The 26,714-nt window shown below is 43.8% G+C and overlaps 1 protein-coding gene and 1 long non-coding RNA gene across 3 annotated transcripts in view; both read right to left on the bottom strand.

Moving 5' to 3' along the window:
- Positions 1-26,714, bottom strand: part of EXOC4 (exocyst complex component 4) — a 375,336-nt gene that overhangs the window by 141,509 nt on the left and 207,113 nt on the right. The window lies entirely within an intron of this gene.
- On the bottom strand, positions 739-3,057 carry LOC311431697. Its single transcript, XR_014689582.1, has 2 exons — positions 2,954-3,057; positions 739-2,864 (listed from the first exon to the last, which is right to left on the bottom strand). It is a non-coding gene; the product is annotated as an uncharacterized lncRNA (long non-coding RNA).

Genomic DNA, 26,714 nt, shown 5'->3' with positions numbered 1-26,714 from the left:
ACAGCAACGAAAATTACAAATAACAACCATACAAATGCTAATAAACGCCACTCTGCTGGGATGGAGGAAAGCAAGAAAATACTTCACGGGAGCAATTAAAGGGGTCTCTGTGAGCAGGAAACTGAACTGGCCTTCAAAACATTTTGATGGTTTTATTTGCAGATGAAGTCAAGCCCCGTCAAACAATTGATGGGGGGAGCACACCACGTGGCGAAGTTGCAAGAAGACATTCACGTGTGGGGAAAAATGCAAACAAATGAACATAAACAAAGCCTCACAGCACAGCAGAACCAGGTTCAGCACATTTTTAAGAGCTTCAAACACACACAAGCCCTTTGAAAAGCAAGTGGTTGGAGAAGTGCAGCACCTGTGAGCACCAAGAGAAGATTTTGCAGCTGACTGTGAAGTCATTTGGTCATCTGAAGCCTGGTTCTGCTCTCCTTCCTATCTGTGTTGGTCCTGCTACTGCCCTTCAGCTACTCCAGCTGAAGCATCAGCAGCATCTCAGAGCAGAGCAAACCCCATCCCCCATAAATCTGGTGCCTTACATTATTCTGATTTACCAACAGACTTCGACAGCCCCAGAACAAAACCCGAGGCACTGTGGATTCGGTGGCACTTTTGCAGACGAGCAGCAACCTGCCCAGAATCTAAGTGCACTGTGTGCTGGGTGTGATTCCCCTGCTATTTCAAGGCAGTACAAGTCTCCAACACCTGCCCTAGGCAGTTTGGATGCTGGTTTGAGCAGGGAGACAAAGCCACCTGCAAGAAAGGATATTCTAGCCTACATTACCTCCAACTTTTCAGACGTCGTCTGGTTTTGCACATTTATTTCCAAAGCACTTACAGAACCTTCAGCAGGAAAGCAATCTATAAAATGTATTAGGGCATTTACCATAGGACGGATTATACAATGGATTGGGCTGGCATTTAATCACAGCATTCTCCCTGACTTAAAAAGCCGATGCTAAGGATCTCCCTTAGCGTTTCTGATAGCATCACTCCTCCTTCGCCTCCACGGAGAAAAGGTATTTCTCCCTGGCTAAATGTGACAACGTGTGTGTGCAGAGAGGGGAAGATCACTCTCGGCAGATGCATTCCTACATCCCACATCTCGTTATTGTCAGGTGCGACTCTAAAAGCCTTCTTTGTGTGCGATTTGCAAGATGTCCTAACGCAAACTTAGAGCTGCAGTTCAGTCGGTTTCCTGAGCTGGAAAGGGAAACATGACAAGGGAACAACAATGGCAAAAAAACCTCTTTCCACATCAAAGGGGAATCGCTGGAGATGAGCTTAAAAGGGCTTCATCTGTGTCCTTGCTGATGCAGAGAGCACAACAAAGCTGCAGTTCAGCATGTCCACTACATGAAAAGGGAAGCTGCAGGATCTCGAGGTGGGCTTTGAAACCTGATTTGCATCAGATAGCCACTCCAAAGGGAGGGGAGTGTTGGAAGGTGGTAATCAAGATAAAGCATCTACATTAGCATTACGTGGTTTTGAAGCGAGTCCCGTCTCATCCCCCAGCCCTGCGTGGGTCCCGCTCGCTGAGTTATTTGGGTGTGCACAAACACTTCTTTTGGGGACTAACCTGTAAGATTTGCACCGGACGGACGCGTTGTCAAGGACTGAATCGTTGCTTGGTCCTTCACACGTCTGCAAAGCACTCGTGGTAGGGAAGATCGGCATGAATACACGAAACCAGATTAAACAGGCCAGCAAGAAGCTCTCGAACCACACGCAGTACGGCAGCAGGGGCCTTAGCGCTTTAATCTACTGATCTATCCAAATCGAGATTAATTCCTTGCTAATGCGGGCATAGCCTCAGTCAGAAAAGTAAAAGGAATTACTGTGTTCTGCCTTCAAGATCTTAAATGATACCTAAGAGTGATCTCATTTCATTTTCTCCTCCTGTACTTCTGTAATTGAGGATTTAACCCAGGAACTCCAACTTGCCACCAGAAGCAAGACTTAACTGCTGACTCAGACACCTTAATTTAGGTGTTTACATCCAAGCTCAGCCCAGCTGCCAGGACAACTCATTGCCTGGGCAAGAAATGCTATGGAGATGCCCCCAAGTGTCTCTGTCCTGGCTCAGATCCCACTGTGGACTGACCCAGGTCTTCTGTAGATCCTGCATCCCATCTGCTGGTCTGTGGGGACATATATTTACTAGGACTAGAAAAACAAAATAAAATAGGGTATTCCCTAGACAGATTAAGTGGCATCTGCAACATGAACTCTGATTCTTCTCTTAGGAACTTGGGTCATTTCATTGTTTTTTAAACATTTAGCATGCCTGTTCTCAAAAACATATAAATAAATAAATCTGTAGCACTCCTGTGCCTCTAGAAGCAGCAACTCCAGGCAGGGCAACACTTGCAGGCACCGTGTAAAACTAACTTGTGAGTATCAGAAAGCAGATCATTGCCTAATTAGGAGTATTAATCAGCTTGAGCACTTCAGGTCCTGGAAGTAAGCTTGCTTCCAAAACAAGTAGCGGACAGGCAGCTCATCGGCTCTTGGTGCTTGTGAATCTTCACCATTTTCAGGTCCCAAACATCCTCCTGCGGCGAGGAATCCAGGCTTAGTCCTGCCCTGCTACAGCCATCTCCAGGGACAGAATTGAAACTTTTTTTCAATCAATGCGCATCCTTTTACATAAATTCAGACTGAGGCCCTGAGCGACCACCACAACCACCTAACCCAGCCTCCTGTGTACTCAGGCCATCGTATTTTCCCCCAGAAGCTGACTTAAAGCTTACCTTTTCAAAAGACAGCTGTAACTAATCTCCATTACCCAACAGCTTTTATTTTCCCCGTGGTTCACCCACTCCTGGGTAATGTGATTACGCACAGCTGCGACACTGCAGAGAACCAGGTTTCATGGTCAGTGTGAAAGCTACTGTGAGAATTGTCATCCTTTCCCAGAGCTGAATGCAGGTGAAGAGATTACCTTCACAGTGGCTCCATCTCACTTAAAAGCACAACGAGCCCCAGTCCTGCTTTGCCCGGGTTGAATCAGACTCTGCCAGCTCGCACAGCTTCCATCCTTCTGCTCCCTCCTCTGCGCATTGACCACATCGAGGGAAGTAAAGCAAAGCCAAATTCAAAACAAACACAATTCATCTTGAAATTAGGAGTGGTTCGATCCTGACAATGCCCTTTGTTATCAATGACATAATATTACGTGTCCAATATCTCTCCATTGATTAAGTTCACCAAGGTTACCTGCGTGACTGCTGGAGAAGGCAGACAATAACCAAGCACATTGCCTTCAGACCGTTGCTAAATCCTAGCAGGACTACAAGGGATTCCCCAGGGCTGCTAAATCTGGTCCCTGCTACTGAACATACAAGGCAATTCTTTATTTAAGCTAGATATTATTTGGGGACCTGTTTCAGCTTTAGTCCTGGTATTATAGGTTTGGGGTGAACTTTTTTGTCTACATTTAGCTTGGCTTCATTTCTGGCAAAGTTCTCCCATGTTGTTTTGGTATCTTTCTTTTCTCATCAAGCATTTTCCTAACACCACACAGCATCCCTTCATCCCTGTTAAACCCTTTTCGGGATTCATCCAGGTGGCTTTGGTGCCTTCCCTCCAGGCAGTCACTAAATCCCTAGGGAAAACATTTTTCCCAGCAGTTTCCACATCGCAAGTCTCCTGCCCGTTCAGCTCTCCTGCCTGAAACCCAATCTCTCAGCACAGGCAGCTCAGGGAAACTTTCCTTTCTTAGGACAAAATTTGATATTGCCTTTTTTTGCAGTTCTGACCTGGTTCCGTGCCAGCTGGTCTTGTAGCACTGGGCTGCAAGGGAATTTTACCCCGGAGAATGACATTTATTCTCATGCATCATGGCCAACAGCAAATGAAGACGATCTCAAAGAGAGCTGGGAGAAACTTCAACAATTTGGGGATCGGTGGCCGCAATACTAAAAAATATTGAGCCAATATTTCTTCTTGCAGCTCGTCTGGGCTATTTGTCAAAATTTGTCTTACCCAATATATAACAAGCTGTGAGGTTGGGAGAAGGGATCATCTGTTTTCTTTTGTTAGAAAGCATTTACATACACTACGGCTTGATTGATTAACGTTTCCAGGTCCCCAAATAAATCAACAGGAGAAAATTGAAGGCTGCAGTTATGCGAGAAGCTCAGAAATCACAGTGAGCGACCCAAAAATCTTGCAGCCCACCTTTGAGGCATTCAGTCTGTTAATGGTCTGTGCCTTGGCTAGTGCACGAGGGGGGTGAAAGGGATGCTCCCCGGCTGCACAGCCAGTGCTGTTCGTGTTTTCACCTCTTTTCCCACCCCTCGGCATTGTAACGAGACTGACAGCAAGCAGGGAAGCCTGGGTCATCACCATATGGCAGCACAGCAAGCACACACCACCAAAACATGGAGAAAAAATCAAGGTTTTACAAAGCTGCCTCGAATCTTGAGAAATGACAAAAAGCTTCTGTACATTTGAAGGGAAAAAAAACCACAAAATCTTCCATTTTTCTACAAAGAGCCAAGCTCTGACAGCTCTTTGGGGGCTTTTGCAGGTCCTAGTGCTTTTACAGCTGTGTCTACCAGTAATCCTCACTAACACTTTCAAATTAATTCCAACACTTCCCACTCAAAAAGCAGAACTTTTGGAAACAGGAGTGAGAGAATGTGTGATAAATTCAGCTATTATAAAAAAAAAATAAATCCTGCTCCTTTCTGCCTTTTTTAATGACTGGTAAGAGCTCTGGTAGATAAGAGTTTGCTGCTCAGGGCCAAACCAAAATTGTGTGGGATTGAGTCTAGTCCCTCTGGATGCGTGAATAAGACAGGGAAGATACGGGCTCCATTTCCATGGCTTTGAAATGATGGAGAGAAAGGATGAAAAGGGCTCTGGGCCCCTTTTGAATTAGTTTGGGTATTGGTCTGCTCCTCTCCAGCACAACACTGCTCGTACAGCTCAGCATCTTTGCAAAATGCGATTCAGGGACACAGACCCTTTTCTACCCCCTGAAGTAACAAGTCGGTTTTTGTAGAAGCAGAGGTGGTGCAAGATAATGAAATGTGTTTTTATTTAATTCTTCCACGCAACTACAGATGTGTACCGATCTCACCAGGGAAGGACCACTGAGTGCCTTTCACGTGCCGAAGCCCAGAAACGATAATGTAGTCTCCAGAAGGAGGATGGAGAAAAAACCCAGCAGACGTCGAGGATCCCAGGTCTCACGCCACGTGAAGATGCTCATTATTTGGCTACCTACAGCACAGGCAAGCCGGTGTGGATACAAAACCTCTCCTGTGCTTCACCAAAGATGAAAGAGATCTATCTCAGGAGAGCAGCGTGATGCTCTGAGATGTCTTTCATTTGCATGAAAGGACTTTCTCTTGTGCAAACCCACTCTTCCATGCACACGGCATGTATGTTTAGTTTGTGTCACATTTATCATTAAGAAGCTGTCAGGTCTAAACGCAGCCATAGCAGGACTTGAGGGATTTTCTTCTCCCTTAATAATGAGGTTAATGTGAACATAGCATGGTCTTCAAGCCATCTTCTTCCTTATGGGTTCAATGAATCCAAATACATTATAAAAATATATCCAAAATACAGCCGTAGGAAATAAGCGGGCTCAGAAACACATGGCTGTGACAAAGCCAAGAGCATCGAGAAGCACATTCCTCCAAACCTCCTCTGTTCCTCCAGATGGCACCTCTCCCCAGAGCTCTTCCAAGGGATGCGAGAGCCCCTGGGTTCCTGCCAGGGGAGCTGACGTTGCAGGGCAGGCAAACGATGCCAACCAGGTAAGAGAAAACGCCACAGCTGTGAGCAGGAGCCACGCGAAAATCAAGGCTATTCTTTCCCTGCCTCCACGTGAAGCCCCCTTCATGTGCTAAAACAAAAAGCGGTAATTTGCCTTCCTGCTTGGCTCTGTCGAATTTTGACATGTCCTCAGTCAAGCAAGATCCCCTCCTTCAATCAGACACCATTTTCTTGAGACGTTAGAAAAGGAGGAAGCTAAAGTAATTATTGAAAACTCATAAGCGGCAGCTTTAGCCTAATTACCACGACTCCTTTTTAATTTTTTTATCGATCACCTCCCGTGAATACACAAGTATTGACTGAACTTGCAAAGCCTCGTGCTGCTGTGATAAGAACAGCAGCCAGAGAAAAATAAAATGCAATTTGGCACCCCAATATCCCGCTGAACGTTTGGGATTAGAAAGAAAGAAGAAAAAAGAAAGAAAGGAAGGAAGGAAGGGAAAGCCTGGAAGAAATGTGTGTACACAAATTCGTGTACATTTGTGCCTGCCACGGACGTGTTCTCTGTGCTTGGAAGAAGTGTCCTTGTCGAAAAAACGGGGACAAGATGCTTTATTTCCTACATTACCCGCATGCCTGTATTTATTTCCATAATGCCAAGGAATGACCCAAAGCCCAGACCTACTAGCTCCGATGATGTTCAGATAGACTGGCCATCTCCCACTTTCATACCTAGCAAAGTTTGCCCTGAGAGCTCACAATCCCCATAACGGCTTATGCATAGTCCTTAAATCCAGGCAACCAGCTTAAAACACAAACACGAACCTCGACTGGTTATCTTGCAAAACCACAGCTCAGAACTCAGCAGTTCTCCTCTCCGTGCAATACATCACATGCATTGTAACCTGTTCTTATTTTCATCCCGTTTAATCTCTTGGCTGGCCTTCCTGGCATTACTGATTCCCACATTAACCCCGATCCATCCAAAATATGTTGTGGCCAAATGAATTTTTGTTGCTTTGTTTTGGTGCTTAGTTTTCCCCTGGATCTAACAAAGCCACGCTAGTTCTTTGGCCTGTTCCACTTCCTCCAGCCACTAAAACAAAACAAAACCTTATTTATTTTTGGCTGCTAAATGGCCATCCAGTTGGGTTTTGTCCATACCATCAAATACTTTTTGAAAAGCTGCTTCGATTGGAACAATTCGGTGAGCAATTTTTATCACGCTCATTTGGTGGATAAAACTCTCTATCCCGTAGCAGCATCTGCAAGTCTAACACGAGAAAGAAATTATATTCTGCCCCCCAAGATTCATACGCTTTCAAACAGACAAGGCAAATTCTATTAGGCTCACATAGATAAGTGCTGTTTTTACGTGGCTAAGGATTGCTGGAATTGATTTCTTTCCTTTTTTTTTTTTTCTTTTTTTTTTTCTTTTCAGATATGATAAGTGTAAGTAATGGAGAAGAACTACTGAGTTAGCAGATACTGCTCTCTTCATCAGTGTTTCATTCCAGGGAAGAGTTGGTAATGATTTTTCTAAAGAGAATAAACTAGACATGAATTCTTTGCATTTAAACTCTTTTCTACTCAGACCACCACTAGAGCTACTGTGGCTTCTGAACCAGGCTGAGCTTTGACTATATTTTGTTCAAAACCCACTCTTGATGGCAGGTCAAAGAAAAAAGTGGTATTTGCATTATTTTCTAAGCCTTTCAATTACCACAAATTCTAAGTTATAAAGTGATGTAAGTAAAACAATGGCTCCCTACAATTCAATCTGAATGCAGACACAATATTATGAATAAACCACTGACATTTCCAAATATGCTGAGCCCCTGTTTGCAGTCATCATCTCTCTCTCTTTTTCTGGCTATAAAAGACAACATAGCATTAACAAATAGAGAAATACAGAAGTATGTCTGCATGACTGTGGTCACAGAATGACAAAAAACAACAAAGATTTGGTGATTTCATTGCCACAGGACAGAAACTGCACGTTGCTGCCAAGCAGGATGCTGGTGGATGGATCCAGGTACTATGCAGACCCCAAAGGCTGATGCAAGCCAAGGAATGATCCCAGTGATGTTAAATAAATGAGACATTGGTGAGGTTCCTACCACTTAGGAATGACTTCAAGACAGTTAAAAAGAATTCCCAGTGTGCTTTGAGAAGATTTTCATGCTCTTGTCCTGAGTCAGGATGCTGTTAATCAGCTTTGGGGTATGACCGAAAAAGAGAGAGGAAAAATAAATCACCCTTCCCTTAACTTTGTTTCTCATCTTTCCTCTCTCTGTAGTCAAAATTAACTTAAGATACCCGTACCTTTGGATAAAGCCAGAAGACAAAGCCAGAACTGTGCATGGAGAGTATCAATTACACACAGGCAGAAAGGCCAGTAAATTATTATCGAGTACAGTCCATCCAAAGATCTCATTTTGAATGTGCCACTTCTTGTTTAATCCTTCTGGAAGATCCAATCTATAAAATGCCCTCCTCACAAGTAACACAGTAATGACCACAGAAGATGAAAGTCATTTCAGTCTCTTCTTTCTTTGGAAACCTTTAAGTGACCTGTAAGGATGGATGGGGAGTTGGGGAACGGTTTCAAGTGCTGTCTGAGCAGCTGATGGGAGTCATCCCGGGGCCACAGTTCAGTTCACAAAACACAAAAGTGAATAAATAAAAATATTGCCCTTCTTCTCCCCCCTTTCCCACACGCTCATCTTCGATCAACCAAAGGGAGAGAGTCACCAGCGCTTGGTAAATGGTTTGGATAAAAATCCATATATTGAATTCACAGAAATGAAATAAAATGCAAGCCCTGACAGAATGTCAATTATGGGGTTTGCAAAATGGCCCTTTCTTATTTTTAGGTTTTCAAAGTTGTTAACTTTGGCAATTTCCAAGATCAGATGGAACTAGATTTCAGTATCTCATTTTCCAGCATCTCAGGGCCGTACTTAGTGAAGGAGCACAAAACCCCTTGGTGGAAGGAGGAAAAAGCCTCCTTTTTGCACTGGCAGTTGTACCCTTGGTCCGTCAGTGCAGCAAGATGGGGACTGACCTGAGGGTCAGACTGCTTTCATGTGAAGATAACGATCCTAAACTACCAAAAAACCCACACATACTCATGTACAGTTTCCCCTGTTGCATACATGCACCTGCACTGCAGCTGCTCTTCTTGAAAACTAAAATTCACTCCACTCCCAGGCTATTTTTACAGCTTTCAAATAACAGAGTTCTCATACGTCTCTTTTTTTTTTTTTGTGTGCCATAGGGTAAAAACACACCAAAACACTGTAGCATCACTGGAGGAAAAATACAACATTTTTAATAATTTAGGACTGATTGTAACTGAGTCTACTCATTTTAAGCAATGAGACTTATTACCTGGACCATGGATGACAGAGAATAGTCTGTGTATGCAATCAGCAGTAAAAAGTCCCATTGTAGCCACCAGTGAAATGCCAGAGTATAAAATGTAATACTTTTCCAGCCCTGTTTTATCATTTTGTTTCTTAAAGCAAATTAAAAAACAGAAACAAAACAAACCAACCAACCAAACAAAAACAGACCAGAAACTTGAGAATCAACATTTGTCCTTCCAACAGCTATTTAGTCCAAGCATTGGGTTGCAAAACCAGGTCAGAAAAGGACCATGAACCCAACCACTTTATGCCTTCTTAGTCCGAAACATCACTCTGTATCACCTGAGTGCCTATTAACGAAGCAAAGATCCTCATTTATAATCACCCTTCATTCAATACTTAATACTCTCATTCAAAGCAGAAGTGATAATACCAGGTTTCCACATATTATAAGCACCTTTCTGCAGTATTATTTAAGAAAATACGGTGTTTTGCGTTACAGAATAAATTAACTTTTTCTCTCACTTCTGCATTTGGGGATGGGGATGTGGCACATGGAAGCAGTGGCACTGTAGGTCTGGCACTGGGCAGGCAAAATAATCTAAGTAGTTTATGCAGGGGTAATTAACAACTGCAGTGGGCTACCCAGGATTATTCAGAGGTATTAAATTGAAGGGAGGGGACGGGAATGTCCGAGCTTATAACTTTTCACTAGATTCAGCGCTAAATAATCCGGCTTCACAATAAAACTCTTTTAAGATGGAAAAATTCTTCCAAAAAGATTATTCTCCTCTGTTTCACAAATATTGACCTGCTCTTTCTGGTTATAAAACCAAACTAAAATTGAATTTAACTCAGTTATTTACTAGATTTGTTTTTTTTTTTTTTTTTTTTTTTTTTTGTGAAACTGAACAAGGAAAGTGGACAGTCCATTTAAGTCTTTTTGCCCGCAAAAAGTCCTCAGCGCTTTTACACAAGCCCATACAAAGCAATTTCACCCTCTGCAAATACGTTGTAGGATGAAGTACTACGCTTGTTTCGCGATCCACCGCAAAAGATTGTAATTTGTGTTAGCTGAGCAAACCCAAACGCACGCCGCTGAATCGACAGGCGCAGGCCGGCACTGGAGGTCAGGCAGTGTGTTCACACATTGACCTTGCTCCAACTATAGTGGGCTTTTTAGGTTAAAAAAGTGAATTTTGCCAGCATTTCTGATCAGAAAGAATCCCTAACATTGAAGTATTTGTAAATGCTAAAGAGCAGCAGGTAGTTAGCATGGGTCAGAAGGAGCGATCTGCCCCTTGTGTCCTGGCAGGCCCAGTTAGGCCTCGCTGGCAGCACCAGTTGTGCCCCATCTTGCTGCAGCACCTCAGGCTTCAAAACTGTTTTTACTCCTACTTCACGTTGCTCTTCTAACAAAAATAGGGTGGCAGGATGGGTTTTTAGTCATGACAGACACAGATATTCCCTCACTTGCTGGTCTGACAGAGGGTTATTTATGTTATCCTTGAGAGCTGCTCTCAGAAATATGTTGTCTTGAACTCTTCCTGGTGAATCTTCTGGTCGCAGACCAAGAAGCAGGTGGCAAAAGCCTCTTCCTTGCTGTTCATTCTCACCTTGTCAGAGGTAAATCCCATCTGCTGGAGCAGTGATTCCCTCAGTGAAGCCGGCACAACAAATTCCTGCATGGCCAATGTTAGCAAGAGCCCAACTGATGGAAAGTTCAGCCATCTCACATCCTCCATCCTCTCATCTCTTGTGAAGGCATAAGCAAGATTTAGGACGTGGCTGCATTTCCATCCTACACAGGAGCTGCCAAACCTCCACTAATACCCAGACGTGACTTTCCCCGAAGTGATAGATCTAAGCGAGAAACAGCCTGGAGTTTGTTGACCCTCACCGAGAAATCGAGTTTCAAAAGGAACAAAATGGCAAAACTCAGAGTTGTTACTATGAAATGAAAGATATCGGTCTTGGGAGCAAGGTTTAGGTTTCAGGAATATAGATATATTTTTTTTTTCAGGATAAAAATGCAACTTCTCTTTCCTTTTCACCTTATTATGCAAGGTGAATCAAACAATAAGAACATCACACGCCTTCCCACGTCCCTTGGTTGTGGAGATTCATTTGGGAGAAATCTTGTAAACTCAGCCTAAGATAAAGGGAAAGAATCCCTAATGCTCGTATACACACACACACACACTCCATCCACCTGCATCTGAGCTCACGTACTAGATCCCTATAGGAACAAAGCTGGGGTTGATAATTTTTGTGCAAATACGAATGAATTGTTTCCCCTTTGAGCAAGGTCTGCAAACTGTTATCTGAAGACTTACTGAAGCTTTGCACTCTCTGCAGCCTCCCCTGCCTGAACCTAAACCAATACATTTTTAATGCAACGTTTAAAGGTTTGATGAAAAAGTTATAAGTATTGACTTTTACTCCAGCTCATTCCCACTCAGCATGGCTCCGCTGATGAACCAGACAAGCGGTACTTCATAGTACATTCAGAACGGGCTATTTGGGGACCTCATAAAACCGCAGAAATGAGAAAGAAGCTCTCAATAAGTGGTCCAAGGTGTGGAGGGCCACTGGCAGGAGCTTTGATTTCCAGCTCTGCATTTCCAACCCTTTATTTCCAGTTCCAGTTGCATTTGTGTGCTGCTATTTTTATTTTATTTTTCCTTAATCCTACAGCAAAAGGCTCATCAGACTGAAGGACAACATCGGTGTTCTTGCAGAAAAACAGCCGATTAGCAAACATAGGGACTGTTAAGGATTTGTTCCCTATAAACCACCAAAGTAGGTTGCTTTAGGTTCTTGGACCACTCAGTGTGCACTGGACATCTTTGTTGTGAAATGGTAACACGTGCATTCATAAACACCTTATTTTTAATTACTGCTAATGCCATTGCTAAAATAACATTTGGTTTAAAGCTGCTGCTTGAGAAGAAAACAACCTTGGACTTCGAGAACTATTTTTGTAACAAAGCAATCTGGAAGTAGATGGTGATTGACAGGGGGAGAGGTAAAGAGCAATGCTTAAATAATATATGTAAACCTGTAATTCAGCCTGACACAAATTCATTTTTTTTGCTATGACATACAGATGTAATCCAATCAATGAGACAGTTTACGTGGCAAAGCCATTATTTAAAGAAAGCCAGCCTGGCTTAAAAATGCCACAATTTGGGGCACAATTTGGGACAATTTAGGACCGCGATATTATGCACCATTTTGCATTGCGATGTGCTGAGAGATCCTACATTGATCAGGCCACAAAAAGCCAGCAACATTTTGATAGTTCATAGATTTCCCCCTTCCCTCTGACTCCCAAATCCCCAAATGTGTTAAATAGTCCAGCAGCTATCATCTCTGTTTACCGCACTGGTTTTATTACCGACAAAAGCAGAACTGGAAAGACTTCTTAAAAGGCAGACGAGCAATAAGAACACAAAACTACCTAAATGCAGCTTTAACAATAGTGCTCTCTCCCTTTTGAAATAAGCATCGCTTTTACAAAATACATTTGATTGCTGCCTCCAAACACATTACCGAAGCTGTACAGAATGGCAGAGAACACGGAATAAAAACCGTTGCTTGGGTCAGAGGATGGGTTTATCCTTAAAGAGAAGAACAGGGACTTGGGAAACTTTGGTTCAACTCCTGCTTTCATCCTAAAGCACCAGGGCTACTCCTGTAATTAAAGATCAGCAGATGCTCAAGCCATTTGCCGTATCAAGGCCAGAGGAGTCCACAGCTCGACATGATCTATCCCTTAATCTTCCCAGGCCTTCATTCCCCATCTGTAAAATGGGAGTAATTATCCTTCTCTTCTCTCATCCCTTGCTTGCCATGTTTAGTTACATCAAGTCCTCTTTTATTCCGTCTATGCACCGCTGGGTCCTGGTCGCGGTTGAAGTACTGACTCATTATCATAATACACATAACAAACAGCAATATTGTGCTGGCTGGATAATCTCATCTGCTTTCTTCACCTCTGGCTTTTGTAGATTCTGTAGCCAGAGCAAGCACTGAATTATCACACCTTAACAGATGCTGCTGTGCCACCTACCACTGGTTCAACTGGCTAAAAACTATGATGATTACACGGTAAGCAGACAGAACCGTAGGCTAAAAATGTAATCTGATGTAAAATCTTCAACTAAAGCAAAACGACTAACTTTTTTTATTGATTTACAGTGGAATTTCAGCACTGCAGTTTCAATGGGAAGAAAGATGAATTGTCTCTGCAGATGCAGTTTGACTCTAAATGTCTCCGGAAAGACAGCGTGCGTTTGCTAAGAGCTAATCATTGCAAGGTGAAATCCATTTCTCATATGCCAATTTGTTTTCAGAGATTAAAATCAAAGTCCTGGGGGTTTATTACTCTGTGAATCAGCACTTGCAAATGCGCTGCAAAACAATGCCATCCCAAAATATTACAGCTCTGAAGCAACTATAATCCAGAGGGGATTTGGGAATTTACCCCGTAAGGTGCTGAAAGAGATTCCAAAGTTAAAAGAAGTTTTTGAGGACTTCTCTCTTCAGTAACTCTTCCCATTTTGCAGTGTCAGTACTGGCTCATGTCAAATAATCACACTTAACAGCCAAAATTATGCTTTTTACTGTTGTGATGCAGCTGAGAGCAGGTCTCCCCATGCTGTTTTTGCTTGAGAGCTGTAACACCACGCAGTAAGCAGAACAGATCCAGCAGTAACTCACCAGGAGGTACATCCTTGCTGCTACTGGCAACCAAGCGTGATGCTTTTGGCAGTGCTCAAAGCTGGATAAAAACTTTTTAGTAAAGCTGGGATGCTGTTCCCTTAACAGACAGCTTTTTGCTTCCCCAAGACTCAAAGGAATCTGCTGCTACAGACTAATAAATCAAAAATGTCTCCAGCCCCTCCATATCCTCCTTTCTGCTGCTCCCCTTGCACAGCTACCACCGAGCCCCCGAATCACACAGACTGCCTGGTCAACAGCAGAATTAATGTCTATTAAAAAGCTATTAGAAGGGCACCCATAAGTGCTGGAAGTATCTGCTGTGCTGTACGTGGATACAGGAGGGAATGGGAAATGAGGTTGATGTTGGCAATTAATGTAAAACTTGAAGTTTGCATGGAGGGGTGTATCAATAGGAAAGAATTAAGCATGCACGCATGACGTTGTGTCTTAAAGTCATGATGCAACGGCTGAGAAGAAAGCTTTAGATTAGGTTGGTTGATCCTGATAAGCTTCGCTGACCTCCTCCTTGCTATCCCAGTGCAGATCAGACTCTGCAGCAGCAGCGATGCTTTGCTTTTGGGAGGGGACTGCACCAAGTCTGGTCTGTACCGAGGCAGGAACACCTTGCTCTTACAGGAGAGAACTGAAAAGACCACTTTTATTTAAAATGCAATTAAGAAAAACAGCTTGAAAGAAAGGCTCAAAAAAAGCTGGGAAACTTGAGGTGATGAAGAGAAGTGTTTCTACCAAATTTCACTGACAGTGCATGCAAACAGGAGGAGACTTCCCTTAACTGTAGGTTCAAAGTTGGAGGCTCCCGTTGCAGCCCGAGTTATTTAGCAATGGTTGCTTGTGGTGAACCCAGCACGCAGATAACTCTGAGCAAATCTCTGGGAGCTACTGATATCAAACAAGCCAAAAACAAAGGCCTGGAGTAGGAATTAAGAGCGATAGGGATCTTCGGAGAGGCTGGATTTTAATACCATTGCACTCCTCTCCTGAGGGAGCCTAATAGCTTTTTGGGATCAGGAAGAGAGTTAATAGACAGACACTTAATATTAAGCTAGATTAAATTTGGAACCATCACCCTTGACAGTGGCCCTTAAAGGTGTAATTTGAAAATCACAGCAGGTGAAAATAAAAATAAAAAGCCTGGCCTAGGTCATATTGCAAAGCTGGGTTATAATAAGCTCCTGCGAGCTGAGGGAAGCAGCAAACTGCAAGGTGATACAGGAAAAAGGCACAGAGGGAGGATGGATGCCTCTCCTCATCGGGATGCAAGGTGTGCAACCTGCCTGCACCCCATCACGGGGCTGTGATGTGCTGTGACGGAGAGAATGGGCTGCAGCATGGCTCATCCTCCACGTCCCCTGGTTTCCCTTTAATGAGAGCCACGTGCAAGCCAAAGCCTGCAGAAAGCATGGGAAGAAGCGACAGCAAGGCATCCTGAGTTTTGATCGGATTCACTCTTTGACTGATTTATTTCCCTTGAAAATAACGGGTGCTCCTCATTTTTTCCCTGGGGAGTTACATGTTTGGCACTGGGTGCTTCTGTCCTCGTCTTCCAAATGGTCTTGAGCATCAGAAAACTATCAGCTGAGTTGGAAAAGCTGATCAGGCTCCACAAGCCAGGCAGGTGGGATGCCCCAATCCACAGTGGAGCAGCTGGGGGTCCCAAAGTGCCCTGATTTCCCCCAGGTTCCTCTAAATCCATCCTCCTCTCCCGTTCGCCGTATTTCAAGTAAATGCTGATTCTCAGAGAAATGTGGGTTTCATGCTCCTTCAAAATTAACCTAAATTACCATAATGTTTTGTGGACAGGGAGTGTGCATAGGCCAAATCCTGATCAGATTCGCTTTTGGTTCTTTCAGATGGACAGCAGTGCCCATTATCCAACATTTCCAATATTACCTTGAATTTTTGCCTTTTTTTTTTTTTTTTTTTTTAGGACAGAAGACTGCGAAAACTCTTATGTAGGGCTCTTCACAATACAACTTGCCTGCACAGCCACCAGAACTCTCCTGAAAACTCCTCACCCTCTATTTCCCTCAATTTGGTGATCTGAAAAGTCAACGTATTTGAGAATGTAATGCTTATTTTTAGTCATAGCCACAACAACACAGGTGATATTCAGAAAACTCTATGTAGAGATTCTGATCTATATTATAGGGAAGTCCCAGAGCAGCTCATACCCCAAAAGTCCATCTCAGAGGACTCACTGGTTGCTGCTGTTGAGCTTGGAAGAGCTGCTCCTTCTGCAGGTGTCATCTTTATGGAAGCTAAAGCAGTTATGGAGAAAAGAACATGGATCTAAAATGACTTTAGGAAAGGACATGGAGACTTTGGAAGCAGAATGTGAATGCACAATGGGGTTTTGACATTTGGATAGTTTTCTCTCTGCAGCTTGAATTCAGTCCTCATGGGAACGGCTGGGTGAAGCTGCAGCAGGATCCCGAAATGCTTCGAGTACAGCTCAGTGTTGGGCGCTGACACTTCCAAACCAGAATGTCACCGACATTCAAATGCTTCAAATCAGAACAAAAGAGCCAGGGGCTTTGTGCTAGAGGAGTGTGACTGTTTGAAATGACGAAGCAAAACCCAGGCTGCTTCTTAGGAAAGGCGCTGTGCTAACCAAACCACAGACACCCTTTCATTCATCAAGTTTCTCTTTTACCATCACGTAACTTTCACGGTGATGCAATGTTTTTATCTAAAAAAAAAAAAAAAAAAAAAGAAAAGAAAGAGAGAAGTTCTGTCACCTAAAAATAACAAAATGTTCTTCGGTGATCAGAGCAATCATCATCTAATAATTACAGATCATCACCTTGAAACTGCAGCAAAAGCTGTCGTGCTGACTGTACTGCGCAGCCCTACCAACACAGTACAGCCACAGCCAGGGGCGAGCACAGCTGAGCTGAAGTCCTGGATGGTCAGCTCCGATTTTCAAATAATTAATCATTGCCTTGGATATTGTTTTTTCACCCCAAAATGTAAGACCTGGGATTGCGCAATGCACCGAACGGAGCTACTCACTTAACAAGACAAATGGATTTTATTGACTTAATCACGAAGAGTAACAACTCAATATCTCATTTCTTCATAGCTGGCTAGAACAAACTCTGGGGGCATGAGGAGAAGATGTAAAACACAGTCTATAAATTATGAGAGTTTATTAAAGAAATGCCAATGGAAACAGCTTCAGAATTAAATGTCCATGTTCTGCAAGACTTCCACAGCAAGTGGGCAAAATATTGACTTATAACAAATGAGGCAAGCAATCTGCAGATAATATATCAGAGGAAAGTCCATAATTTTTCTCTTTCAACCGATGAGATTATTCTAGAGCACTGCTTTTGTTGTGATAGGAAACAAAAGGTTATCACCGTTTTTGCTGCGGCTGCTCGGATGACAGCTTCTTTTTGTCACAGCACCTTTACGTGCAGCTGCTCTATCTCTGTTCCCCAAATCAGCTGAGCGTGCTGTGGAAGGAGCAAGCCAGGCTCAGATCAGACCCTAAAGATGTTGGTGTTGGGGATTTATTGCTCTGAGACCTACAGGCAGCACCGGGGGTACAGGGAGCCCGTTGACACCTCTTGGTGTGCCTGAAAGCTGAACTGTTGCAGTCACACCCCAGCATCTATGATGGGTACAAGAGCAGGACTTCCAGGGATCACCCTTGAGCTGGAAGGAGGATTAATTAACGAGCAGGATTTTAGGGGAAGCATAAACCTCAGTTAGCTGAAGAGGAATGGCAGGGGCCCCGCTGGCAGCCAAAATCCCCAGGATGCTGCCCACAGCCACAGGGCAAGGACAGAGAAGAAAGCCCGAGTGCTTCCATCCTGCAGAAAGGAGCACAAACCTTCCTATGAATTATCTGCTGCCGATGACTCCTGGACAGAGAAAACCATAAGAAAGCCTCCTGGCTTCATCCAGGATGGAGCAAATGCTGCGAAGCTACCGGATGAATGACATCTTGGGCCATGTTATTGAGGGGCACGAAAGTCCAGGAAGGAGACACTGAGAAAGATCACTGGAAAAAGATAAAGCAAGTAAGTGCAAAGTGTTAAAGCACAAATTGTACCTGTTAAATATTAGCAACAAGCCTACGAATTACCGAGACTCAAGCAGCTTCTTCAGGATAACTTAATGCCTGCGTTCAAAGCTAAAAGTTTTAAATCAGGACCAAGTAGCTATTATATTGATTTGTGTGCAGTGAGCCACAGGAATACAAAATATAAATGAGAGCAGGAAGAAAAAAAAGAGAAAACGTTTCTAGCAATCTGAAATATTCCTCTCACGGGTCCACTGAGATCGAGGTAGAAGAAACTTGTGTTCAAAGAGGCGATGTTACGCTCTTCTTTCCTGACAAATACAAGCAAGCTTCATTTGTTTAACTAATTGATGACATTTCTGAATAGAAATGAACCCTGAAGAGGACTGCTCACGATAGCTTGTGTATTTACTGTTTCTAACGGGCCAAATTATGCTGCTGCTGATTAAGAACTTGAAGAACTGGCTGTACCTTATCTTGATAATGAATGGGCTTTTAACATGCCAAGCCTTTAATCTCTAGGATCCTGGACTGAATCCAGGTTGAAGGTGAGCCTAAGTACCAGGCAGCTAATGGGATCTGTTCTCTGGCTACCGTTAGCAGTTAGTTTTAGCCCACTTCAGGATGGGCTGGGCTAAAATCTGGACATGCACCCTACAATATCTGGGAACGCTGCACTTCCGCTGCACAAGCCGTACCAAACGTGGGTTTCTGGTTATAAGATGTTTTTTTTTCCTGATGTTTTTTTTCAGAAATGACTGAAGTATTATCCCAACAGTTTGGGGAAAGATGGTATCAAGGTGATTCTCGTTCACTTCTCCTTAGCTTCATTTTCTTGCTTGTCCACTGTTGCTGCTGCCCTTAAGGCAACGCACCATCCTGAGGACTTACAGCATCATATGGATGGCAGCCAAAGCACTTTCCAATTCATTCCACCCTCCACGTCAAATAGTCCCATTTTGAAAGAAAACTTGCTCCTGTGTTCTGTGTTATGCCTCCTACAATTGCATGAGAAATTAAGAGGCAGAGTCCAGAGGACATATGGCAGAGAAAACGATCCTAACGTTACCGGCATTACATTCACAGCTAAATAGAAAGGTCATCTCTGGGACAAAGAATTGGGTAATGGACTGTATTCCCCCTCACGCACTCTATAAACCAGCACATTATTTCTTTTATTGCTCTGATTGTTTTCAAAGTCTCAAGAAGCCTTCAGACACACTGCGACGGAGAGGGTCTGCAGAGGTCAGAGCCAGGGAGCAGGGACCGGGAGATGAGAGGTTTGTTTCTTGCCGTACCAGGTTATTTAGTGCTTCTCCCACACCTCTGCTTTTCCATCCACAAAGCTGGAACAATGAACCTTCCAAAACACACGACTTCAGACTGAAGCCACCTTCGAAAGAGGTTCCTCTCTTTTAAATGCCAGCAGCCTAACCAGCTGAGCTGTGAACTCGCAGGATCATTAGCACGTGTTTAAGAGGCTACTCACCCTGTTTCTAGCTTTTGGATGAACCTCGAGATTTCGTGTAAGAGGAGCTGAATGAACAGCTTACACTGAGCTCCTTCATGTGCACCAAGCCCAAAGACAAAGTTCTGCTGAGCACAAGGAGCGTGACATCAAACTTTACGGCTTAAAGGGAACGTCAGGATAACACGGGTTGAGACATCCGCACAATGCAGAAGTGCTTATCAATAGCCACCAAGAATATTTTACTTACAAACACCCTCTGCTGGCTTTGTGTCACGTACAGCTAGGGGACGCACTGCCAAAAACAGGTCCTGTCAGAGGGTTTGTGCGGAATGCCTTCCACAAAGCCTCTGCTTTCAGCCTCACCCAACATCACCTCTCTCGTTTCAGCCCGAGCATTTCAACGCGACTCTACAGGTAGCAAATTGAAATGTTCAGTCCTCCATTGCAGGGAGATTGGATCTGAAAAGAAAGCAGCAATACGAATGAAGCAAGGCATCAATAGCACACGCTGAAGCTCTCGCCGACGACAGCAATGATGTTGGATGAATGATTTTGAGCATTTGTTAAACTTCTACCATTGTGAAAGCAACCTATTATTTTCCTGGTTGTGCTCTGAAATGCCTCAATCAGTGACAGAACAAGTGAGTGAGAAATAATACAGTTCATTTTCGATTGCTTTTGTTCAATAGATACATTGCTGTACACCTTATCTCCCATTGTTTCATCAACAACCCGGCTAATATTTTTTTTTTCCTCATCTCCTCTTCTGATATCATGTTGTTAGACTGATGACTCCGCCATTTAAAACCGTGTACATCTTTAAAACTCGCCAATAACATCCTGTAACATGACGAGGTGTTCAATTCAGGCCTGTTTGTGTGAAGAAAAGCACGCTGCAGCACTCGTCTGAAGGCTGTAGGAATTGGCTAATGCGGGAAAACGGCTTCCAAATCGCCGCGCTTAACCACAGGACACGATCATCACCTTGATGTAAGGCTTTGCTTTCACAGCCACGGATTCAAATTCCACCTGGTGTCCTACACCACTGGTAGTGTGGCCTGGCATGCAGGTTTTCCAACAGGATTTTAATCCGTGTGTGTAAAACACCCGAAGATGTTTCTACAATACGTGGCAGCAGCAGCAGTCCCACTGATGTACACCTCCAGGCATGCGAGCTGGCAAACGGAGCCATTTAGGGGAGGGTGGAGGGTGTTAAATGAGTAAAGCAATGATCAGAAGCTCAAAATTCTGGTTTAATTACCCACGTGCACAGGGCAAGCAGCTTTCCAGAATCCCACCGCAATGGTAAGTAGATCCTAAGTTAACGTTGCAATTTTATTAAGGAAAACAAAACAAAACAAAACAAAAAACACATTTGCCGTGGCCTTCTGACATCTCTACACATCGCAATGCACTGTCCTCCTCCTGTGATGTGCGGACACCACAGGCCCAGGACGGGGCACTCCAGGGATTAAATGAGAAGCAGCTGGACAGAGGGACACAAGGGATGAGATCTGCAGTGTACTCGTAGGAATACAAGCTATAGAGTGGAAAGCAAGAAGCCTCTTGTGCAGCCAAAGGCTTTTGCTACTTTTTCCAGCTGCTTTTTGACGACAAGGAGAGCAGCTCAAAGCTCGAGTCCCTCTCTGGCTGTAATTACAAAAAGACAACAAAAGTTGAGCAGCTGAAGTCTTTTGTCACTTTTTCAATCACCCATGAAAAAGTGCAAATGTGTGTCTGTTACTTTGGTTTAAAAACCTGCTTAGGAAAATTAGAAAGTCTCCTGTGACATGTCCTAGCAGACACCCAGCTGGGTGGCAGGGAGCCAGAAGCACCCACCTCCGCCACTTACAAAGACATCTGGACGAATCAGATCCTTTTCTCCTAGATTTTTGTGGTATTCCCTATGAAAGCAGAGAGTTTTCTCCGGTTCTGCATTCAAAACGACCAGCTTTTGTTTCCTTCTCCACCTCAAGGTAAGCTTGATGGCAGCAGGACCAGCAAGCCCCGTGGGAACACCACGGTACAGCCAGCTGATGTGCACTGCAAACAGGGCTTCACTTTTGCTTAAAAACAGAAAAAAATGAGGTTTAATTGCTGGTGCTCAGGCCCAGAGGTATCCCAAAGTATTTAACAAACAAAAACAGGCAGAGTTAAAACAACAGAACAGACACCAGGCTGATCACCAAGGGCACAGAGTCATTAGTTCCTTCAAACTCAGCCTTCAAGATTTTTTCTGTCACTTTGCAAGACCTAAAAGAAGGAAAAAGAGAGCTAGCAGCCTCTCACAGAAAGCCACAGACACTCGTGGCCCTACAGAGAGGAATTCAGGTCTCCTTTGGAGGGCAGGGAGTCATCACAAAACACGTCTGAATGGTTTGCAAAGGAATCAGGGATCCCTGAGCAGGGATCTGAACATGATTGAAGAGGGATCCCTGATTCCTTTGCAAACCGTTCAGACGTGTTCAGATCCCTGTTCAGGGATCCCTGGAAGCTCACGAGTGCATTCTGCTTTTGTGCAGACCTCCAGGAGCGATGACTGCTTAACCCCTGAGCAGCAGAGGGTTGGTTTTGGAGTCTGAAAGGTATCAACCCCTGGGGGACGCAGCCAAAGTGAATTAAAGAGGAGTGGGCAGCCTCCCTGGGAAGGGAAGCAAATAAAACAATCTATATTTCTATGTCATTTCACTGACATGAAGATAAATTGCCATGGTCTCTTTGCAAAGACTCACCGAGAAGCATTCTCTCTCTCGGGGATCGCGTTAGCTTTGGTGTGACCACGCATCACATATCCAACCTCCCCTGCTGCCTGTAGGAAGCCACCTTGTCCTGTTGCTGCTGCCTCACGTGTCCCTCGTGGAAATACGATTCCTTTAGGTAAAAGGCTACCTTTCTAAGAGTAAAAATGCACGCTGAAGTCGTGAAATGAAGACCTCAAGTCATTCCATCGCAGGCAGCAAAATCAGTCTAAAGACGCACTGACAGCAGAGCCCAAACCTTTGCTCTGAGCTTTGCAGCAGCCAAGCCACGGGTCCAGCAACTCCAAAGCACTGCTAATAGGGCAAAATAGTTCTATGAAACTGGGGATTTGTGCCATTTGAGACTAAAAAGCCATAAACTGGAGTGCATTAGGCAAATAACTGCTGCACCAGCCTTATCTTTTTTTTTTTTTTTTTTAAATGGTGCGTTTTGTCTCCATCAGCAAAGAACTGCTCTAAAATAATTGCCCTAAACGACTTTTTGAAGACGCGTGTCTATTTGCAAACCTCATCAAGTTACACGTTAGACAAGTCCCTAATCTTCCTCTCTTAATTTACAGTAGGAACGAACAAACACGAGGAACTTAATGCAGCAATTACCGTCTGCACGCCTCGGAGAGGGGCCAGTTCCTGGCCCTGCTGCTACTCCCAATAGCAGGGGAGCTGCTGGTCCCGCTCTGTTCTGGCTTCACACGGGACTTCAGGCTTACAGACAGCATCAATCCGGCAGCTCCATAACCTCGTAGCTCCTTCTCAGCATTCACAGGAGTTTGTTAGAGCCAGCAGCCCCCCAGTTGTACTGGTGCTGCCACCAAGCCTGATGAATGAGGACGATCCCATTCTGCAGACCCTAAACCAACCCCCCTGCTTGCTCCAGGCACTGCTGTAAACTTGGACAAGTTTTGGAAGAGCTCCTGAGCTGGTAATTCATATGGCACAGGCTGAATCATCCCGGGACATGAATAAAGATGAGAGCAGTTAACACCACAGCAGACTTTTTACCATGTAAACTGCACCATGGATCAGAGTTAGATCAAAAGTGTTTACTCCTTGGTGCTGCAGCTTGGCACGCGGTGCATTATAAAAGCCAAGATAAAGACTTGAACCGCAACAATATATCCTGTTACCTGCAGCATGCAAAGAATAAAGTTTAAGAGTTAAAAGATTTAATATCGTAATAACTCCCTTTAAGTACACGCTGCAAGAGAACACAAAATCTACGGCGCTCATTCTAACCTCCGTCACTGGCTAACACATCTCACTTTCATATCCTTACATGCTGCAGGGTATTGCTCCAGAAAGAGTTTCAGAAAGGCAGAGGACAGCATTTGCAAGCTTTGCCTGTTCTGTCTTTTAATAGAAACTTGTCGATTCGACACAAGTTTGTAAATAAAGAGAAGCTGCCTTCCAGGGTGCCGACCCCAGTGCCACTACTGCAAAGCGACAGGATTGAAGCTTGTTTCAAAACCTGGATGATTTGGGTCTCAATGAGCACATATGTCTAGGCTGGGTATTACTTCTTTACATAAGAGAACCCCGGTTTGGCTGTTCTTCTGAAATACACACCCGTGCACCGGGGTTTGTAAAGACACCCTACAACGCTCAGTGGGTTCTGACACTCCGCAGATAAAAAAACCCTAATCCGGGATGAAAACACCCATCTGCACTCCGAGCGTGAGCGCTGCCCAGATCTGCCCCGAGCACTCTAAATTACACCGGCTTCGTATCTGCATTTTCATCGAGCTGGCGTGCCTGGAGGTTCCCTGCAAATTTCTGGCAGCTTGCCGTGCGGTTTGGGGCAAAAGGGACTGGCACAGCTTCAACAGGCTCCTTCGCAGCTTTGTGATTGATGGAGAATGCCAGCAACCCGAAGAGACTCAGAAAAACAATCAAATCCTGCCCCTTCATTAGGCTTTGCTGATAGGATTGGGAATACGGCCACAGACTTTGCAGCTGACGACAGATCACATAAGCGAGGAGGTTGAGAGCTTTTGCAAAGAACAACAGAACTGCCTCGTGCCTATCAAGCAAATATTCACAGATTTCGAAGTACAGGACTTAAACAGTTTCCTTTGGGTTCGGAGGGACAAGACACCTCAACGGCAGCTTCAAAATCCAGACAAGGTGGGAAGCATTTCACGGAATGAGAACAAAACACAACGATTTCTGAATCAGTTCATAAATCACCTGCCATGATCGCTAACATTGTGCCAGGAAGAAAATCTCTCTTACCCACTCTTTTTTTTCACCACGTATAATGTGAGAGTAAATTGCAAACATTGCAGTTTCGTATCTCAAAAGTTTCATCAAATGAGAATTTAAGCTCCTAGTAATTACACCAAAAAGAGTTTAATTCTTACAGTTTAGAAGGGATGCTCAATGTGCTCTGGCTTTAGAGAGCTTGCCAAGTGCTTGCTGCTTTGGGGGAGGAAGGTGATGAGCAGAGAGTAGCAAGCACACCCACCAAACCCAGCTGAGACATGGGGGTGTCTCGGATGTCTTATATAAGGATTGTTTTACCCCACTATAAGGAACCCAGGAATCATATTTGGCCAGTCGATAACATCAAACCCAACCACGTCCTGGTTATGGGACCAGGAACCTTACTGCTTTTTTGGCTACTCCTTGATATGCAGTGCCTTAAATAAGCCAAATCCTTTTGTGAATTATTACTGGGAATATATTACTGAAGGTGAGCTATATATTTATGTCTTCTTCAGCTCACAGCACCACAGATCCACAGGACAGACTACAGCCACAGCCCTCACGCCATCTTTCTTGGAGCATAAAAATTCTGGCAAACTATGTGGCCCTACTGAAAACACACAACTTTTACCAAATGACAGAACTGGGCACTCTCTTCCAAACCACAAACCTTTATTTTCCTTTTTCAAAGAGTCCAGGAAATTGCCAGTCTTCACACAACATATTAGGCTGGTCACAAGCATATTCACACAGTTGCGTCAAAATAATCAGCTACTTTGTGGACCTAATGGCAGTGAAATATTGGCAAAACTTACGTTGTCGTGTGGTCAGGCATGAATGAAGCTACGTGTTATCTTGCAGCTCAACTCTGGTCCTGGAAAACATGCTTTCCTTATGAAAGGTAACTGAAATTTGAAGCGATGCCACTACATTAGACCAATTGTAACAAAATTTAATGCTTTAAACAGAGATATGTATTATAAAATTGCTGAGGAACTCTTTTTTGCCTTGATTTAACACAATGTGAAATGTTCCAGTTTTAGATAAATAAAAATACATATATAAGTAAAAATACATAGATAAAAAAATGATCTTAATAGACCTCCTCTCTCACCTGCTATTCCATAAATCAACAGATATCCCGACTACCTTTCCATTCAGAGCTGCTATTCTCTGCTGATTGGCAAAAATTCATAGCTCGCTGACGTTGGTGCTGCTTTGACATCCGATTTCATGATTTTGCCATTTTATCTCCATTTGCTTACCCACAACATGGTCCACTTACAAAAAAATAAAATAAAAATCACGCCAGTGGGATGTTATTTACTAGTATTTGTAAAGTTTTGCAACATCAGAGATGAATTATACATGACAATAGTCATTTGGGAATGATGAAGAGGACAATGAGGCAACACAACTGTACAATGACATAGGGAGAGAACGATGGAATTAAGACCATGAAACCTGCTTTCCATGCAAAGACTACGCAAAAAGGAAGAAAAAGCCTCGAGGAACTCTTGCTCAGAGGTAGGAAGGTCACTGATTTGCTTACAGAGAGAGGATTATTGTGAACTTTCTTAGTGCAACCCAATCCTCAAAACTGGCCCATTCTCCATCATTTCAGTTATTCAAAGGGGAGAGAAACAGGACCAGAAACCTAAATCAGGGAGGAAAACGTCCTCTAACACAATGCAATTCGAGTTTGTTATATACTATTTCAATAAAGCTAATGAAAGGGAAAGTATTTTTTTTTTCAATTAAACTAAGCACAGCCAACACAAAAAAAATCCACATTTTAAACTTTGTTAAAATTTAAAACAAGCTTCCAAACACCTCGGAACAAAGCTTTTGTTTTAGCCATCCCATCTCCTGCTTCACACAACTTTATTAGCTGAAAACCACTGCCTCAGCTCTGCCCTTTGGCTCCCCGGTCCCCGTGCCACTTAGCATGGAGAATAATAATGAGCAATATAATGGAGCACCGTTTCCATCCCTGCCAGTCCCCGGGGAAGAGTAATCATCTCTATACTGTCATTGCTAATGCAAACTACTATCGCTAATCCACTGGGACTCCGAGTAAAACACACAGGGAGATTGTTTTGCTGTTGCCCACTCTTTTTTCCTTCCCTTTTCAAAATCCATCTCTCTCCTGCAGGAGCCTGAGACGTTATTAAGCCCGCCGACACCGCAACATGAAATGAATGAGCCAGACGGATAAACAGAGCTTGATTTTTCTGCAAAACCTCTCATGAACCGTGGCACAGACCTAACGCAAACCTACTTTGTTGAGGGCTGTTATTAAATTGCACAGTTGCCTGAAGACGCCGCTATTGTATTATATGACTTGATTCATGGATTGAATTCCAAGCCATGAATGTGTGAATCGA

The sequence above is a fragment of the Aythya ferina genome (genome assembly GCF_964211825.1).
Source record: "Aythya ferina genome assembly, chromosome: 1".
Lineage (NCBI taxonomy): Eukaryota > Metazoa > Chordata > Aves > Anseriformes > Anatidae > Aythya > Aythya ferina.
This window is presented reverse-complemented; position numbering and strand designations above follow the sequence as displayed.